Source organism: Nanorana parkeri, unplaced genomic scaffold, assembly GCF_000935625.1.
Source record: "Nanorana parkeri isolate BGI_ZX_2015 unplaced genomic scaffold, ASM93562v1 scaffold21, whole genome shotgun sequence".
In the NCBI taxonomy this organism is placed as follows: domain Eukaryota; kingdom Metazoa; phylum Chordata; class Amphibia; order Anura; family Dicroglossidae; genus Nanorana; species Nanorana parkeri.
Window position 1 is genome coordinate 2,383,704 of NW_017306289.1, and position 6,248 is coordinate 2,389,951.

Here is a 6,248-nt window from a genome sequence, read left to right on the forward strand (position 1 = left end):
GGGATAGCTGCCAGTTGTAAACGCCAATTTAGGGATTTCTGCTGCAGTAAAACGCAAGTTTCTGATGCAGGAATCCCTAATCGCACCTAAACCTTCATATATGAATGGGGCCTTATTGTGTCTATATTGGGGTCTGTAGTACCATATCGCATATAGTTAAATTTTATTTTGAAGTATGAAATTTGGCAAGCGGCCCCCATGAGAGAAAAAAAGTTGTCGAGTGGCCCCAGAGATGGAAGAGGCGGGGGCGAAGGGGGCAGAGACACCGACGGAGGTGGGAGGTGTCGCCGGAGCTCCAGTCGGGCGGCAAAGATGACAAAGAGGCTGTGTCGGGTGCCGAGGATGAGGAGGACGTCCAGCCGGGCGCCAAGTAGGCCATGTTCCAAAGAGGTCAGGCCGTGCAAGGTAAGAGGACTGTGCTGGCAGAGCCAAGCAAAGATTCTGCACAGCTCAAGGTGCACCGGGGGCCTGAGCCTCGGGGGGGCTCAGCAGACCCAGGCAAGGTAGGACAAGAGATAGGGGGGCAACCGCCGACCATCCGTCTGGCCGCAAGTTCGAGAGTATTGCTGGGAGTTGTAGTCCCCTATAGCCATTAGTATTCTGCATTTCTTTAGAGAGTATTGCTGGGAGTTGTAGTTCTCTATATCCGTTACCATGCTGCATTTCTGTTGAGGGTATTCCTGTGAGTTGTAGTCCCCTATAGCCATTAGTATTCTGCATTTCTTTAGAGAGTATTGCTGGGAGTTGTAGTTCTCTTTATACCTTTCACTTTTATCGCTTGCATTTTTTTCTCATTATGGGCCTGAGTGGGGCCTCATTTTTAAGTTTCGCCTAAGGCCTTGCAAAGTCTAGAGCCGCCACTGTTTGTCAGGTTGGGTTTCCTAATTCTAGTCATCGTTAAAAGTCCATGTAACACTGCAGGAGCACAGGGACAGAGTGTTTTGTTGTTCAGGAAGTTCCTGAACAAGGACTTTCATAGCAGGATCATGAGGTATTATTTTAATGAAATCTTCAGATTTAAAGGAGAACTATAAGGTGAGTGCTTTCCACTCACCTCATAGTTCTAGCCGACCTGTGACAATGAGACTGTCACAGGTCGGCTCAGTAGATCGGGAGGTGAGCGAACACATACCGGCGTTCGCTCACCTCTCGATCCTGTCACGGCTCTCCGCCGTGACAGTGGAGGGGCTGAATTCCCCCCTCCCCGCTCCGATCCACCAGCGCTGACTGGCGGAACGGACGGGGGAGGGGGCGGGAACAGCTGGCTCTGCCTCTAGATAGGCAGAGGCAGCTGTCAGTTCAGTCACGCAGCTGGGCGGATTCCGGCATAATTGTCGGGATCCGCTTCAGCTGCGGCGTCTCAGTATACCGCGAGCAGTAGCTCGCGGTATACTGTGCCGTCTCAGTATACGGCGAGCTACAGCTCGCCGTATACTGAGCCTAGGGTGACGGGAGGACGCTAGTTTGTGTCCTCACATTACCCTAAGGAGAACTATGGGGAAAAGCCTTAACCCCAAATTCTCCTTTAAAATAATGAAAAATGACTTTGAAATTACAATAACATGATGAAACTTGAGAATTCAGTAATTGGGTTTACATCTACTGTAATAATTCTGCCATGTGCAACACCCTCTAATGTGTTCTGATGCTATCCCTGTATTAACTGATAGGAGTTCGGAGTATTCTGTATGCAGTATGTCATGAACAAACAATGTATCTCTGTTCTTTGTCTTTTGGAATGCCTTCTGTTAGCAAAAATCTGAGTATTTACATATATTTTATTTTTCAGGTTGAATTAGGTCCCTCAACTTCAAATGCCCAATGATCCCTGACAGAAGGATGCAATTCCCACAGAGCAAAAGCCCCCAAATTGGCTGGTGCCATTGAGTTCAATGATGTGAAAACCCTGCTAAAAGAGTGGATAACTACAATTTCTGGTATATGCTGCCTAAATCTAACAAAATGTAAACTGACTGCCTATGCTTGTGCAGAATAAACCTTCAGGTTAATGTTCCTTGATTGGATGCAACCATGCATTCATAACTCTCAGCCTGATTTGTTAGTCTATTCCAGAATATATTGTTTAAACAACAGAATTATGTGCTTATAGTAAGTTTAGTTAACAATTCCATTTACTTAGGATTGAAAAAAAGGAGATCAGGTAGGAAAACTCTGACCATATTCAAGTTTAATGTGTTGTGTATGAACCAAAAATGATCACTGTGTCCAAGGCTCATTTGTCATTCTAAAAATGCTAGGTTCCATGTTCCTTTTGCTCACGCCTCAGTACCCAGAACAAGTATCCTGGTAAAGACTTCTAACTTTCCTGATGTGCATACTTTCTTGGGGTCAGTGACCCCATAAAAGTGTTGAAGCCAGAAGGAAAATAGAAAATGATGCAGCAATAAGCCAATAAGCTTGTGATATGCAGCGTTCTTTACCTTTCCGCTGTAGCCTGTCCCATTGAAAGAGAACTGTGGCCTAACCTTTGGAACCAATTTTATCAGGATCCACCCCAGCGCCTGATTGACAGCTGGTTCTGCCTGCCCCCTACCTTGTCCATCCCTCCAGTTAGCACTGGAGGAACGAAGAGGGGAGGAGGCAATCCCTGTGGGGAGAGGTGACTCACAGTCACCACTCTCTCCAAGTAGAAGATCATGAACTGAGCGAACAGCGGTATGTGATTGCTCAATTCTCGATCAATAGGGCTGACATTTGACAGCTTCAGTGTCGCATGTTGGCTCCAACTATGGGGATGAGTGTATTTCACTCTCCCCCTAGTTCTCCTTGAAATGCATCTTCAAAAAATTGCCTCTGCAGGGTAACTTTTACCCAACATCCTATTTAGGAGACTGGCCATCCTAGCAGCTCTATGTGTAGATATAGTTAGTGTCAATGTCATCATGTCAGTGCTTGCAGTCAGGCAGTGCTAACATCAGCAGATCAGCACTGCTGAAGTAGTAGGAGCCCATGCATGTATAGTGCCTCTGCCCACTTGGCTCCATTATTCTTACCCACCTCCTGTCCCTCTTTGCCCTGTTACACAGAGCACTGTAAAAAGAGTGGAATGTACTTAAGACAAAAGTTTGCAATCCTGAACTTGAATGTGCTCACTTATCTGTTACATGTGATAAAAGCAGAGATTAGTTCCTCTTCTGTTCCAGGGTTGCTAACACTATGCTTCGTGGCTTCTATGTTCGGGGTCTGTGGAAAACCTGTATATGGCTTCACTGATCTGCCTGCAGCACAGGTTTACCCTTCACACCAACCTTAAACATAGAAGCTGTGGAGCATACTTTGAGCAGCCCCAGCATAGAAGAGAGAGTGATATCTGGTTTTGTTATAAGCAAATGAGGAAAACTGTGGAACTGTGGAACTCCACCATCAAATAGTACATTCCAGCTCCAGATTTTAAACTGCTAACATACCCTGGAATTCATAGAGTCTTAAACACTCTTTAGAATTGTGTCATGACTCCACTTGACAAATGTTGGTGTTTGTGACAAATTCATGCACCTGTTGGAAATGTACATGAATTGATGGCACAGTGCGTGCTGAGGCTGGATTATGATTACATACTGGACACTCCATCCTCCGTGCAGCTCAGTAATGCTGAGCCTAATAAAAAAACACAGACCCAGTGTTACTGGGCTTTCTTCCCAGCCACTGCATCTGTCACACAGAGAGGTGCAGCGGCTAGGAAGTTGCTGTTGGGTGGGCAGAGTCTGATGTTGAGAAGCCAGTGCCCCATCAGGTCCACCTGCCCTCAGCCTTTTAGCTGTCACAGCCTGATGATGATGCTGAGAGACTTGTTCCCCCATCTGGTCCCCCTTCCTTGCAATTGACAGCAGCAGGTGGATTCCAAAGCCATAATGGGCTGTCTAGCGTCTGTGGAATCCTCCCACTGCCGTTCTGTAAGTCACAAGGAAGGTGGACCTGATGGGGGCTAGTCTCTCAGCATCACCCTACAGGCTTTGTGTATCGGACAGTGTCATTGCAACCAATGACACATAGCTGAACACTGACAGTGAACAGTCACTGGTTGCTAGGATGCCTTAGGCTGTACAGGCGACAACCACCTAGCCACCAGTGACACTACGTAGCCAAAAGCATGCAAGTGACAAGTAGGGGGGTGGCACATGCAAAGATGTATACACATCTTTGCTGCCCCACTCTGATGGCATACACAGCTAGGTCAAAGAGTTGGACTTGGTTACCCCCAGATTAATTAACTATGAACTCTTTTAGACTTTGTCACAGCAATAGTGACTCATTTTAAAAGTGTTGTAAAAAAGAACTACCTGAATGTCACATATGTTGGTAATGTTAACAAAACTGTTGTAATACAACATTGGATTAATTAATGTACAACATTACAACATTACAAGTCCTGCATGTATTACTACATTCAATGTAATACTGTTGTAATACATGCAGAACTTGTACAAGGGCTATACCGCCCAAAATAGTGTCACAAATGCTTTATTGAATTAATCACTACCCTGTAATATGGGATTTGATGAATGGCTCCACCTCTGTCAGGACTAACAATTATACATTTGGTTATATTTGAGATGATGGTTTAAAGCTTCCCTGTACCACCCCTCCCCCTCTTATTCCGCAGATCCTATGGAGGAAGATATATTACAGGTGGTGAAATATTGCACTGATTTAATAGAAGGAAAGGACTTGGAGAAATTAGACTTGGTCATAAAATACATGAAAAGGTATCTTGTCTCTTCCATAGAACACAGTATACACCAAGCTGGCAGTAGCAGTGACAATCATAAATGTAGAACTTCTAGAAGACAGATTATGTGACTTGACACATTGCGTTGGCATGATTCATTTATACTCAGTACAAGCTTTATACTACATAAGTGACTTTATTTTTCAATATGCATTTTCTTGAATAAACTCAATAAATGACTAGAAGTCTACACCTGGCTACACACATATAGATCTATCCAACATTTACCAGGAAGAGCCTGTGATTTTGATGCAGCAAAATGCATTTCAAGTAAACAAATAAAATCCCATTGTTAGCTACGTGGCTGGCTTACATCTAGGCGTGCAACTCTATGGGGTTATTTACACCTACACAGGCTGCAGGCATGCGGAACATTGTGACTCCAGGGTCAGTGAAATTTAGAGGCCTACCGATGCAGTCTCATCACATTCCATCTACACCGTGGCTGATGCATTTTGTCAGCACTTACCTGGTGAGTTTTTTCTCTCTCTTTTATTCTTTAGTTCTCACATTACAAGTATCATTTTTATTTCTTTAGGAGCTCTCCCTAGGCTCCACTGAGCACTGCTGCAATACAACAGGAGCCGAAATTCCAGCACCCCCGCAGCATCAGAATGGTGGTGTGTCTCCAACCCCCCCTTTGCTGTGCCCTTTACCAAATGTCACCTTGCTGTGCTTTGTAAATAGCACAGCAGAGAAAGGGGAGTGAAGGTTCAACACCAAAACTAGTGTTGCTGCAGCAGGGAGCCAACGTTTGGTTTCTGGTGTATAGCAGTGGAGCTTAGAAAGCTCCTAAAGGAAAAAAAATGTTGACACTTGTAATGTGAAAATTAAAGATTTTAAAAAACCCAGTAAAAATAGTTGTGCCTGGAGTTGGGTTTTATGGTGTCGTGGAATCAGACCCCTAAGAAGCCTTAGCTTGTCGCTTATGTTACCCTGTTTTTCATTTTAGGGTAATGCAGCAGTCTGTGGAGTCTGTTTGGAATATGGCATTTGACTTCATTCTGGACAATGTCCAGGTGGTTTTACAGCAGACCTATGGAAGCACATTGAAAGTTGTTTGATCTTCATCCTGGGGCAGAGGAGCCTGGTATCCTTGCCTACCTGTACCATAAGTGCTTAATCATTTAACATTTCTTTTAATAAATTGTTTTTGTACATTTTCTTTCTCAAGTGCCAAATTTGTCAGTATTGCATGTAAATATTTGTGTTCCAGATTCTTTTATTGTAGTATAGGATATTTGAAAAATGTTTGTTTATAAGAGTTTTATGGATTTTTACAGTGAAGTGTTCACAGTTGTTTAATAAAGAAATGACTGATTTACACTGTGGGTGGTTTTCAGTGATCCTAAAAGCACTATTTATGTTTTAATTATCTCCTATAGAACATTGAAGTTAAACAAAAAACCTTTAGCACAAGGTTAAAGCAGTCCAATAACTTGCTACATTAAAATATTTTTTTTAAATTCTTTTGCCTGAACATAAGAAAATATGTACA

General features: G+C 43.7%; 1 long non-coding RNA gene across 1 annotated transcript; it reads left to right on the forward strand.

Annotated features, from left to right (window-relative positions):
- The first annotated feature begins 1,791 nt into the window (after positions 1–1,791).
- On the forward strand, positions 1,792–5,865 carry LOC108792539. Its single transcript, XR_001941574.1, has 3 exons — positions 1,792–1,937; positions 4,625–4,727; positions 5,703–5,865. It is a non-coding gene; the product is annotated as an uncharacterized LOC108792539 (long non-coding RNA).
- Positions 5,866–6,248: the final 383 nt, after the last annotated feature.